We start from the raw sequence: 14,635 nt of genomic DNA on the forward strand, positions 1-14,635 counted from the left end.
GCCATGCCACTTGCAGCTACTCACATGAATTCAGCTCATGTCCAGTCCGAAACAGATAAGGCCACCAGCTTCATTGAGCGCATCCAACATATTCGCCAGCAGGTCCATGACATTCTTGAGAAATCAAATGCCAAGTACAAGCAGCGACATGATCAACATCGGGTGCCACACAAGTTTCAGGTGGGCGACAAAGTCTGGTTGCATTTGCAAAAGGAACGCCTTACTGGAGCCTATCGGAAATTGAGACCACTCCGATATGGTCCTTACACCATTACTAAGGCTATGGGAGACAATGCATTTGAGCTCAGCATTCCCCCATTCCTTGGCCTGCACCCAGTATTCAATGTGGACCGCCTTCGGCCATACTTTCCACCATTGCTAGACACATCCGACATTGCAGAACAGCTCAAACCCACAGAATTAAATCCAGATTGCATGGAACAAGCTGCAACTGATCGGATCATGGACACACAGATCAAGAACACTCGCCAACAGAATATCCAACTGTATCGAGTTGTCAAAGCGGGCCAACTCCTTCAGCAGGGCAAGTGGCTCACCAGGGAACAAGTTCAGCAGAAGTTTCCTCATCTCATGGAGGAGCTCAACGCAATGGGGACCATTGCTTCCTAAGGGGGGAGGAATGATCCAGGTGGATATTGGTGGCCACCTGCCAAGTCCACCTGGACCCCCACCATTGTCTTTCTCAGCATTTTCAGTTTCCTTAATTGTAGCACAACTTACTATTTTTAGCAGTTTTTCGGTCCTGAACTTCCGGAGCCGTTTTGAGGCCCTAAACGACGTTTTTTGGGGAATCCGGGGGCAACACGAGTCCATGGAAGGGACTGGTGTTTCCCGTTCCAACAATGATAGTGCTCGGATAGATCTTTCTAATGAGCTATTGTACGCGTCAAACGGAGATCATATGCCAAAGTTACGACCCCGGGAAGTTGATGTACCAACTTACCCCAAACGGGGCCCACAGTTTGGCGTTTCATCTCCTAGGGTTAGGTTTTGGAATGTTAAGGGTTTTTCCATTGTTTCTCAACAATAAATAGGCCTTCGAGCCTCATTGTAACACAGTTCAGAGGCATGTAGCCATCACATCTCTTCTCAGAGATAAGCTACCATCGCCCTAGCTAGTTTATTGCCATTTCTGTTTGTAAGCATATTTAAGTATTTTCCATTAATGAAATGAAGTATTATTTCCGCTGCATCTTTGTGTATATGGTTATCTCTGTAATTTGTTGCGTTCCTGTTTAAATCTGGATCAACATCTTTGTGAGTAAATGAATGTATTAGACCTTTTTCTTCAAAGGGTCACTTTGTAAGTCATTGTTATAAAGTAAATGCATGCTAAAATTCTTGTGCAGTGAATATTTTTCCTATACCTACACCTCCAGTGATGAACAAATATAATCGCTTACCAAGATTATTCTTTTTCCATAGAACGATTTGATTGATTATTGATTTTTTCTCTTGATTTAACTGTCTCATAATTTCATTGTATGCCAATGTGTCCAAAATAAATGGATGCTTAATGAATTCATTATTTTCTGTATATTTAGATAGAGTATTTTTTAATTTCATTTTCTCTTGCAAATCTTGTTGAATGTCATATTTTTCATTCAAACAAGCCCTATTGTGATTTTCTAATGGTAAGTGAAGCACTTTCAATATCACCCCATGGTGTGACTAAACAAGAAATTTGTTTTTCTATGACATCTATAATGTGTTTATGTGAAAAGTATGCTTCAGCCCATGTTTCTTCATTTTTCTTTAATGTGTATTCAAACTCCCTATATGGGATTTAAAGCATAATTTTTTCTCTATAATGGTTTTCTGGGGCCATATGTTCAATGTATCAAATGATTCTGATGACACATGGACATTTTCATTTTTTTGATGTTGTTTTTGTGATTGAATAAGAGGAAACATATTATGCCAAGCAAACTCTCTCAAGGGAAATGGGATGTGAAACATATCTATAAAAAATTGTCATGAAAACAATATTATCAAAATTATCAGGTTCCTGTTCTAAAAAAATGGGTCTTTTTAGAACATCTGTTTATTTTTCAACTGGATCAGTGTTAATGATTTCTTTTTCCAGAAGATCAATACAAAGCCAATGATAAAGCAACGCAGCCTTCTTGTGAACTAGACATTTGTTGCATATTTAGCAATGTATTTACAAGCTTACGAATAGTTTCAATTTTGTTGTCTCACAAGATATGAAATTCTCTAAAATTTGTTTGAATGCATTTTTCATGGAGCGATCCATTTTTGTCATAGAAGTGATGCAATATTCTTCTCCAGCATAGGCATATAAAATAAATTGAGCATTTTTTTGCATGCAACAACTAAGGGATTTTTTTTACAAATTCATTTATCCACACATCACAAGGATTTATTTTGAGCAGTACAATTGGTTGAGTAATAAAGAATCCTAAGAGCACAACGTATTTTTGTTTTGTAATAGCAAGGTTGCCTAAAACCATGGAAAATGTTATGTTCTTTGAATATGATTTGTCATGTAGAGGAGATGAATGTTTATTTTTCACTTTTTGCATAGCATTGTTTTCATTGCACAAAAGATGCAAGATACAAGTTTCATCAGTTGATGGGATAGGGAAACCAAATATACACCTAGATTTTTTTATGTTTTTTGTAAGTTTTTGTGTGGCTATGAGTTCAGAATTGAATCATTTTATTCAACAAAATTGTTGAGTGACAAGTCAAATACTGATCAATGAAACCTATGACATCAACATCAAGGGATTGTTAATATATTGTCACATTTTGAATCCAAAGTAATCCATGGTCATGCTTTGTTCCTCTACATTGGAATTTTGTAATAAAAAAATAATCTTGCACTTGACCAAATAATTCATTGTTTTTTGTTATCAAGGAATGTAGTGATGAGATTCTATGCCTATAATATCGACTACATATGATAAATTGACATTTGATCAATGTTCCAATGCATTCATCATCGAATTTCTTTTCCTCAATTGTTATGGAGTCAGAACTTTATATTTTTAATGCATTTATCAATGGCTCTCAAATATTCTCTACATTGGTGAATGTCGCAATGAAATTCGGCAGACCAAGATATCGTTTCATTGCAAATATATATTTTCATAAATTTTCAAAATAGTGAGGTGATGTGCGAATGCTTCTTGAAAATTTATATGCAATTAGTGGTTTCAATAATTTCTTAAGATTCTTTTTATTTTTAACCTCTTTAGCAACTAGTTTTTGTCCTTTTAGCTCTCCTTTACGAATAGAAATACAAGGTGAGTTAGAAACCTGGTTTATCAAAATATGAATTGCTTTAAGAAATATGTTTCTAATATGTGATGAAAAGTCACCACACATGTGCAAAAGTTCCCATTGTGAAATTTTTTGATACAAAAAGTGATCGATAACATCAGTAGGGGAACTTGATCCAAAGAATGGTGTCAAAAAGCTTAGTTCTTCAAATAATTTGTCTTGAAAAATTCCTAGGGGATGAAACCATTCATAAGGTGCAATATGTATTATTATTGTATCAAGATCATGGATAAGGTGGGCCTCTGAATACCACCTCTAAATAAACATGTACAAGCGTTTCGGTTTCTTTCTCTATATCATTATCTACATTTGGTGGGTCTAGTTCCTTCATTTTTGAACTATCATTCTGATGATCTTGTCTACTTTGATCAAAACATTTTTCCCTTTCATAGATAATTACTATTTTTCCACTCTTGTATAGAGATGTGTTTCACAAGTCATGTAATGCACACATCACTTTCTTGGGTTGAATATTTCCAGAAAAATAGGAATTCTTGTATTCCAATTTTCTTTTTAGCATAATTCCCATTATCATATTGTCATCAATATCTCTAGGCAATTCTCTCTAAATTCTATCTAAACTCGAAATAAAATTTATGATTGTTCCTGTTAATCCAATTTGTGAGCTTGTGTAGCCAAGTTTTCTTATTTGTGCAAAATCCATCCTTGGTGCCACAAACCTCTCTTCCAAATATGCCAATTGTGCAATGATCATCAGTTTTTCATTTCATCAAATATAGAGAGGCGATGTAAATGTAGGGACTTTTTCATTGAGTATTGAATTATTACAATATTCTCATATTTCCTCATTGAGTCTAATGGTTTTGAAGTCTGAAGCAGACATAATATAGAAAATAGTAGATAATATGTTCTTGTTAATAGATTGAATGTCCTTTCCAAAGGAAAATCTATCACAAATGGAACATGCATATGTAGGTGTGCCTTGTATTGATTGAAAATATGCCTCAATCACTTTATTTTACTTTACATATTTTTTTTATGCTTTTTGTATTGAGTACCATGTGCACATATTCCAGATTTCAATTGATGTAAATGAGTGTACTACTTACTATACAAATTGGAAAAAGAAGAAGAGAGTTCTTTGTTATTTTGTTTCATCACTGAAAAAGGATTATTCTTTGTTTTGATGATGTGGAATCCTTTGATACTATAACATTTTTCTTTTGTGTTGTCAATTAACAAATGCTTTAATTGAGTAGAACATCTAGTAAACCTAGATTCTTTACTAACAATATATATACAAGGTACACTTGAGTTCGCCTTGCAGTTATCTCTTTCTGAGATTCCTTGGCGCATTTGTGGTGACTTTTCAATGTCACTAATATTCTCAACATTCTTAATTTCCATAATTTCATGGAAATTTTCATGTTTTGTAGATATTGGTACATGCATAGGGTACAAGACTTTGGAGCACATTTTTGATGAATAGAATATCAAGGAAATATCTTTTGTTTCTATATTCCAAATATAAATGTTAACATCAAGGAGTTCACATATCCATGGTATTGCAAAACCTTTTCGCTCTATATGTCCATATGAATATGGAATTGATAAATTTATAATACAAGATTTCCAATCATTGATACATTGCTCTTCTTCAATGTTTTTATTACTCAAGTTTTGGTGTAAGAATTTGATAGCTCTATCATCATTGCAAATGAAACAATTGTGAAACTTTTGTGTAATATTTTTTCTTCTGATATTAGACATATCAAATCATGGTGCAAGCGTACAAATATAGTCAAATAAAGAGTTGTGATAGCCATTGAATTTTTTTTGATAGATCATGAAGCCTTCTTCAAATGATATTTTCTCAATTAATAATATGTCAACCTATCCATGTGAGAATCAATATGGGAGAATTCATGGGCCAATAATTCTATTGATTGAAGCTACACTATATACTCTGTTATGTAGCAACAATGGTTCAAAATATCGATATCCATTAATTTGGTTACGTAGAAAAATATTATATTGATAGTCATGAATGTCCGAATTGAATCGTAGATATTCTTGGCCATTTGTAAATAGACAAAAATTGAGTGGAACTGACAACCACTTGGAGAACCTTTTGATACAAAGTGAATCATCCCTCGATAAGGTAATTGTAGATAGAGAACAAATAGAAGAAGGCGTAGAAAATCCTTTCAAGTACATTCCGATATCATTAACATAAAAAATATCCTGAAGTTATTCATGAGGCAATTTTGTATGTGGTCAATGCAAATAAGCATCATGTCTATGAGCTAATAAATGTCGAAAGTGGTTTACAATTCCATGTCGTATTTCTCTTGAACTATAGCAAAGGTGAAGAATAACAATAAACGAGTCATAATCAGTCACCAGGATAATAGAGGAAAATATCTAATCTATGTAGATTGAATCTAGATAAGTTGTGATCAATTTCTTGCAATTTTAATCCTTTAAACGTAAAACTATTTTTCATTGCCATACAGTATAGTGAGACAAACTGATAAATTTTCCAAATGTGACAATGATTTATAGTATTAAGAGCATCGATTGTGTTGAATGTTCAATTGACACCTATGATACTAGTAATTTTTTAGACCTCATATATTATCCTCTCTACAATATCTTTGTGACTATCATCTTTGCCTATTTTTTTGTTTCACAATACTCTGAAAATGAGTACCTAGCACTGTGACAAAAGAGTAGATGAAATGGCCATAAGGAAACTTGAAGATTGCATTTTTTTGCAATTGAAACATAATTTAAAACTAAAGACATTTATGCAATTTAAAATAATAGCAACAAAAGCAGTGTTATCATTTTTAACAAATTTCAAAACACAATATTTAATTCACAAAATTCCGTAATTTGTTTATGAAAATTACTATAAATTCATTTCAAAATGTATAAATCAAATGGAATCCAATTATTAGCTTAAAAAATAAATCACAATATACATTTTTATAATAAACAACTCTAATTTAAAATAACAAGCATAAAACTATTTAAAACAATTATCATATTCGTAATCTTATTCAAATAATAAACATATTGAAATGCTTATTACTATAAAGCTATCAATTGTGTAATGAAACCAATTATCCTAACAATTTTTTTTATTTTTTTCGATGTCCTTTACCGTAGGTTATCAGGTATGGTAAAGATAAATAAAGAGGTTAATGTTATTCCCTTCCACTCAGTGTTATATATATATATATATATAGTTCATAATGTGATTGCTATCACCTTGAGAATGTAATTATTTCCTACCTTCCAACTATGTATAAGATTTATTTATATGCGCTAAGGATCATACACATGATATGAATGTTAAGGGACCCTGTCGTTTATACTTGCACAATTCCTAACTATATAATACTACATGATTAACTGTAGATTTCCAATCCCCCGTGATGCTTGGAAGAGGGGATGTATGCACCCATGACACGAGAAGTGCCATGGTGTCTTTGAATTTATTGATCAGTGGCTTTTGTGTTATGCTGCCAGGTGTGTACTTAGATATTTCAGTGACTTCAGATCGTACCCACCTTAGGACTTTCTACGCACCTCTCTCTCTCTCTATATATAGTTCATAATGTGATTGCTATAACCTTGAGCATGTAATTATTTCCTACCTTCCAACTATGTATAAGATTTATTTATGTGTGCTAAGGATCACACACATGATATGAATGTTAAGGGACCCTATGGTTTATACTTTCACAATTCCTAACTATATAATACTACATGATTAACTGTAGATTTTCAATTTCCCGAGATGCTTATAAGAGGGGATGTATTCACCCATGACACGAGAAGCACCATGGTGTCTTTGAATTTATTGATCAGTGGTTTTTGCATTATCCTGCCAGGTGTGTACTTAGATATTTGGGTGACTTCAAGGTGTGTAAGTAGATATTTGGGTGACTTCAATCATACCCACCTTACGACTTTCTCTGCACCTACCCCGAGTTTGATCTTAATGCCATTATTTCTAGCTCCGACTCGACCTTGTCTCCATGCAACATGCAACCTACCGCCATGTTTTTCTCCCTTAGGCAATTTGCATGTCACCCTAACCCATGTGATAGTGTACTTGGGGCTCAGATTTCTGTGTTTATTTCCTCAAGGGGACATCAACGGTGTGGATTTGCTGGGGTTTCATCGATGGCTATCTCCACTATAGTAAAAACCTAACCTCTCGCAAAACCCTATCTCTCCGTTATGTATCTCTACTCCTTCACCTTTCGTCTTTTTATAGAGGAGGGTTTTACCCCACTAGAGACCCTTCCAAATCTCAAACCTTGACCACCCACAACAAGGCCCATACCTTGCATCGCTTAGCTTTTAGATGTGAACACTCTAGAAGCATGGTCTCGATGATTTTCCATGTACCCTGGCTTCCCTATCTCCTGTATGATCTCGCATTTGAGGATTTTATCATTGGTTTACTGGTAAAATCATGGCCATGTGAAAGCCCTTTTTTCGGTGGTGAAGGAAAATTCACACCGATCATCTTCTCTGCACTTGCAGCTCACCGATGACTCGTCACCTGCTGCAATGTCTCAATTCCAGTTCAGGTAATGTTGAGTTTCTCGTTTCCGTTTTATCTACCAGTGAGCATTAGCTACCAACAGTCTAAATTTTTTCTTCTTTTGCTTACTGTGTAGGAGGAAAGTGGCGATTCGACAAAGGAACCAAGAAAAGCTCAATATGCTCACAAAAAACCCTCTTCCTAAACATCACGACTGAGTATCCAGTAACCGGGTTACAATCATTAGTCTTGTTCAAACATTCACACTATTTTAGTACACTATGAATTAACCGAGTTTGTATCCTCTGTTGCCCAGATTTATCCTACATCAGCCTCTCTCTGATATATGTATATCGAGGTAATAGTATTTATTTTTTTTAACTTGGTTCTATCCTTATCCCGTAAGATATTTATTCATCAATTTTTATCCTTGTGCAGGCTATGGTTTAACTTTTCTATTTCTGAAACTTGCAGGTACAAGTTGCATTGGTTTTTGGTTCTTATCCAGGTTGGTCCCATTTTTCCGAATCCACTTCAACCTGGGTGATTTCCGGCATTTGTTGAATCGGGTTCTAAATTCTTGCTATTCTACTCGGTTCACCATAGCGTAGGAGTTCGTGTTCTTAAGGTTTATATACAATTGTGTTTGTAAATTTCGAATCGGGTAGGGTTCATGTGTAGGCCTCAGAGTGCCTTTCTACAATTTTACGTGGGTATTTGTTGTCCCCTTCATGTAATCCACCTTTACAGTTAAGTTGAACCGTTTCAGATCATTGTTAGTTGTTTCTAGTATATATACGCTTGAGACATTTAGAGTCTCGTCTTCTTTTTGTGATGGCCCAGCCCTCCAACGATGCGTAAGTGTTAATTCAACCGCGTGTAATATTAACTTGACCCTAGTTGGTAACCGCGCTAGGTTATAGGTCCCCCTTATCTCTTTTTTTTTAAAGTATGGGTTATTTCACATGTTACGTTTGTTGTGCGGCTATATTAAACACGCTTCAGAGGTCCGTGGATTTGGATCCACTTTGCAATCTTTATGTAATTAATATAGTCCCTTTTCGCCGGTCATAGAATGCCATCTATCGATCTCCTCGATCTGGTCGCTCCCGTCCTTTGACAAACCCTACCCTCGTTGTGCTGTCATTTTCATTCATTCATTGTGATGTGGCTCTCCATTCTGCTCTGACGAGGTATGTTAGTGCCTCCCAGTTTTTTTCTGTTTTGTGCGCTGGGCTTTTCACTGAGAGCGACAACATTGTCAGTTCCCTGCTCTGTGCTTATGGTATGATTGCTATTACTCTGGACTGTAATGGGCTTATGGGTTCGTTTCTCTGGTTTGGTAACTGTTGTTTTTGGTTGTGACAGGACAGCCCTTCGGCTCCACGCTTATGGCTTGGTTCATTCGACCTTGCCGCATCCGAGGTAAATAATTGTTCTATGCTATAATTTACTCTGCACTTTTCTCAGGCTCTTATGTACTCGCTCCTTGTTATTATGTTCTGGCTGTCAGTTTCGGCCTTCACTCGCAACGCCGCCTCTTCAATCACAGGTAAACGCTAATATGCTTGTGGTTTCGTTTCATTTTCAATGTCCCTTGTCTTCTCCTTCCGGTTTCCACACTTCCAACTGCTAACCCGCTTCCTCCTCTGTTGTGCAGGTTACTCAAAAGTTGCTGGTCGCCGAGGGTTTGCTCTCTGCAATTTCCAGGAAGCAGGACAAAACCGGCCAGACTCAAACAACCGGGTAGGGTCATTCCGACCACGAATCTATTGTTAGCTTCGTGATGGGGTTTTGCTACTCCTGGTTCTCGCTCCTTTTGTGATTACAGTCACTTGGGTTGTTGTTGGGTCCAAATTCCACTCTGTCACTCCATGGCACGAATAGCCCTTGATATGTTATATTTTAGGTTAAATGGTTTTAAAAGTTAACTTGTTATTCGAGCACTGACTATCTGGCTCAGAAACCCTTCTGTGCACTCTTTGCTTGTAATGGACAGTGGTTTTACAGGTTAATCGAATAAAACGTTTCTTGTTTGCTTTTCAGTACTTCGTATTCTTTTCAAATGAGTCTATGGGATCGTATGCTTTACCTGGAAATTCATTGGTGACTGTTTGTATGATGACTGGATCTCCTTTACCCTTTCGCTGGAAGTGGTTCTTTGTGTGCTATGTTCTTCTCTTTCGGCTTGCGTAAACTCTGTTGGAATAAAAACAGTTCGCTATTCTATTGATTACAGATGCATTTCTACTCATCAGTAAATAATTTTGAAACGAACATAGGAACTCAATGCATGGAATAGTTTGCAGTGGATTTAAGTTGGAAAAAATGATTTATTTTATTACAGAAAACTATCTTTCTATTTGTCTTCTTTCGCTGGAGATTCCCCCCATTCCAACTATTTTTCCTTTGTTTAAATACCTGCAAGGTGTAACAGTTTCTTGCTTTCGGTTGAACTGTTCAACCAGAATCTGTCCAACTGTTAGCCAGTTCTTTTTCTTTGAAAGGAGAATAACCAACTGCTAATTATTTTCTAAACTAAAACAGTTCATAACCTTAATCCTACTGTCTTTAACGGATTTCTGGAAAATGAAACAAATAACAATAAAAATGACAAGTTTAATAACCTGTCCAACAATACGTGAAATCTTCGGTTTTTTTTTCGAGACAGTCAACCACCTTCTGTCTCCTCAGAGCTGGATGCTCCTGCATCAGGCTTCCGGGGTGGCAAAAAGTCATGGCTCTGTTCCATGAGGTCGTCGACAGAATAACATGCTTTCTATATCTGCGTTGCGTCGAGCCACGAACTGTCCTCTATCGGACGGTTCTTCCACTTGACCAAGTACCGCAGATATTCCTTCCTGCGTGTCCACCTGGCTACCTATGTGTCGAGGATCCTCTCGATCTCAAGGGGTTATGCCATTGGCATCTGTCTCATCCATGAACTTTCCTCACAACTGGTGTCCCGCGGTGGCTTTGCTGCTGCGCTGTCTTCTGGATCAACGACATAAGGGAACAGATCTGCCACATTAAAGATGGGAGAAATACCTATCCCTGGTGGAAACTGTAGCTCATAGGCATTTGCAGAAAACTTGCGAATGATTTTGCAAGGACCGATCTTTTTATACTTCAACTTGTTGTATTCCCGTTTTGGAAACCGTTCCTTGCGTAAATGTGCAAGGACTTCATCTCCAACGTTAAACTGAACTTCCCGTCGCTTTGAATCAGCTCGCTGCTTATACTTTTGACTACTGTCCTGCAATTTCAGCTTTACCTGCTCATGTAAGTCGCTCATTGCTTGGGCGAAATCTTCCCCATCAGCACTTTGTTTTTCGAGCTTTCCCAAATCTTGTAATTCATGCACTCCGCGTGGATGCATGCCGTATAATATCTGGAAGGGACTATAACCGGTGCTGCGATTAGGTGAATCGTTATATGTGAATTCTGCCTGAGCAAGTACGCGGTCCCACATCCGTGAATTTTCACCTATTAAGCTCCGTAGTAAATTCCCCAGACTCCTGTTTACCACTTCAGTTTGTCCATCGGTCTGCGGGTGATAAGCGGAGCTGAACTGTAACTAAGTGTCCAATTTTTTCCACAGGGTTCGCCAAAAATGTCCGGTGAACTTTACGTCTCTGTCGGAGATGATGGAATTTGGTAAACCATGCAGTCTAACGATCTCGGTAAAAAACAAATGTGCTACATGAGTAGCATCACTGGTTTTCTTGCAAGGTATAAAGTGTGCCATCTTTGAAAATCGATCTACCACTACCATTACTGAATCGAAACCCCGCTGTGTCTTAGGCAAACCCAGAACAAAATCCAAGCTGACGGAGTCCCATGGTCTGCTCGGAATGGGTAATGGCAAATAGAGACCTGTATTCTGACTGTGACCCTTTGCCAGTTGACAAATCGTGCACCTGCTTACGTACCTTTGTACGTCCCGTCGCAACTTTGGCCAAAAATAGAAATGCTCTACCTGTGAAAATGTCTTGTCTATACCGAAATGTCCGGCTAGACCCCCACTGTGTTTTTCCCGAATAATGTTCTCTCTCATAGAACAGTTGGGAATACATAACTGTCCTCCCTTAAATAGTAACCCTTCCTGTAATTTGTATTCCAACCATGGACTATTGTTTCTCAACAGAAGGTTTTGGCAGGCCTCATAGGCCTCCTTAAAATCTGCATCTGTTTGATACAGTTCCCTCAGGTGCTCAAAGCCTAAAACTTGCATTGTACTTTCCTGTAAAAGTAGGGTGCTGCCACCTTGTTCGCCTGCCCGCTAATATGTTTCAATACAAACGTGAAACTCTGAAGATACTCAACCCATTCTGCATGCTTATGGTTCAATTTATGTTGCTGCATGATGTACTGTAATGCAGAATTATCTGAAAATAAAACAAACTCATTACCTAACATGTAATGTCTCCAATGCTTTAACGCTTGTATAATTGCGTAGAACTCCTTGTCATAAGTTGAGTACTTCTGTCTACTCTCGTTGAGCTTTTCACTGAAATACACGACTGGTCTATCTTCCTGACTAAGCACTGCCCCAATGGCTGTACCACTGGCATCACAACGAACTTGAAAAAGTTTGTTGAAGTCAGGTAGCCTCAATATCGGCCTTTCGGTAATCTTCCTTTTCAAAGTCTGAAAACTATTTTCCGCTACTTCGGTCCAGTGAAAAGGCTGATTTGCCTTCTTGATTGTATCCAGCATGGGTGCGCAAATCTCACTAAACTTCCTGATGAATTTCCTGTAAAAACTTTCTAGTCCGTGAAAACTTTGGACTTCAAATAAACTTTTTGGAGAAGGCCAGCTAACTATAGCTGCCACTTTTTCTGGGTCCATCTTCAGTTCATTCCCTGCAATTACAAAACCCAGGTACACCAACTCCCGCTGAAAAAAGTACACTTTTTCAGGTTTATCGGCAACTTATTTTGCTGCAGCTTCCTCAACACACTTCGAACATGCCTGAAATGTTCGTCCTTGGTTTTACTGAAAATCAGTATGTCATCCAAGTAAACAATTACAAACTTCCCAATGAATTCTTTCAGTACCTCATTCATCAGGCGCATGAAAGTACTGGGAGCGTTGCTCAGCCCAAATGGCATCACCAGCCACTCATACAACCCTTCATTTGTCTTGAAAGTTGTCTTCCACTCATCTCCTTCCCAGATTCGGATCTGGTGATATCCACTCTTCAAATAAATCTTCGAAAAATAAGCCGCCCCACTCAAACAATCCATAATATCGTCCATTCTCGGCAATGGAAATCTGTACCGGACAATAATTTTATTAATGGCTCTAGAATCCGTGCACATTCGCCACTCTCCTCCTTTCTTTGGAGCCAAAACTGTCAGAACTGCACAAGGGCTCATGCTCTCTCTAATCAATCCCTTATCCAATAACTCTTGAACCTGCTTCCTAATTTCTTCATGGTCCTTAGGGCTCATACGATAGGCTGCTTTATTTGGTAGACTGGCCCCTGGTATAAACTCAATACAGTGACTGATACCTCTCCTCGGGGGTAGTTCATCCGGAAGATCGTCCACCACGATATCTCCAAATTCCTGCAACATATTTTGGATTTCCTCGGGCAAGTCTGAAATTTGTGTGTGTAGTATCACTGCCTTTGGTCTTCTTACGACAGCAAAATTTACATCATTGTCTTCAATCTGTTTTAGAAATTCTTTTCCACCCATCAATAGTGCTTTTACTCCACCGGTCTCGGCTACACTTTCCTCTTTAATGGGTACAAGCGTGTGCTTGATCCCATCTTTGACAAACTTATAACAGTTTGTTTTCCCGTCATGAACTGTGCTTCTGTCAAACTGCCAGGGTCGTCCTAGCAATATATGACAGACATCCATTGGCATAACATCGCAGATAATTTTATCCTTATACCTGCCTATCTGGAACTCCACCTCACACTGTTCATCAACTAACAGTTGATGTCCTTTCTGCAGCCATGACACTTTGTAGGGAGTGGGATGCTTCCGTTTTTTCAATCCCAATTTCTCCACCATCTCCACAGCCACTAAATTGTCAGTACTTCCACTGTTAATGATCAGCTTGCAGCACTTACCCTGTGACTTGCAAACTGTTCGGAACAAAGCCTTCTGCTGGTCAGGTTCTGCAATTTCTTTCACTGGTTTCAAGAGCACCTTATTCAACACCAAAGCTTCACCTGTCTCTGGTGCGTTCTCCACTTCCTGAGGCAATGCCTCAGCGTCCTCCGACTAGGCAACATAAGCTCCTCTCCCACCTATTGGTTCACCTTCAGGACAGTCATACGACTTGTGCCCCCACTTGTGGCACCGATAGCACTGGACAGTTCCCCTGCCCCGACCATTTCCTCGCCCTCACTGGGACGATCATCCTCCTCTAGTGCTATTGTCGTTCTCTGTTGTTCCTGCAGATTTGGAACTGTTGCCTTCTTCACTTGAACCTGTACCTTTGCCTTTGCCAAAAACCTTTCCTTTTCCCCTGCCAGTTCCACCTCCTCTCCTGGCATTCTGTTTCCTGTTGATTTTCTCCTCCACCTTTAGAGCAAACTGGTGTGCTTCATCCAAAGTTCTGGGTGAGAGGATACCTATTTCATCTAGTATTTCCCCTCTCAACCCATTCACGAATCTGGCTGTCTTTTTTGGGGTATCTTCCATATACCCTGCCCGTACATTCAGCCTATAAAAATCTTCTGTATATTCTTTAACAGTCATTCCTCTTTGCTTCAAGTTCTGTACCTGCCTATACAACATGATCTGATAGTCTTTCGAC

The sequence above is a fragment of the Pinus tabuliformis genome, chromosome 2_1 (genome assembly GCF_031772625.1).
Source record: "Pinus tabuliformis cultivar Carrire ecotype Pingquan chromosome 2_1, CPIR1, whole genome shotgun sequence".
In the NCBI taxonomy this organism is placed as follows: domain Eukaryota; kingdom Viridiplantae; phylum Streptophyta; class Pinopsida; order Pinales; family Pinaceae; genus Pinus; species Pinus tabuliformis.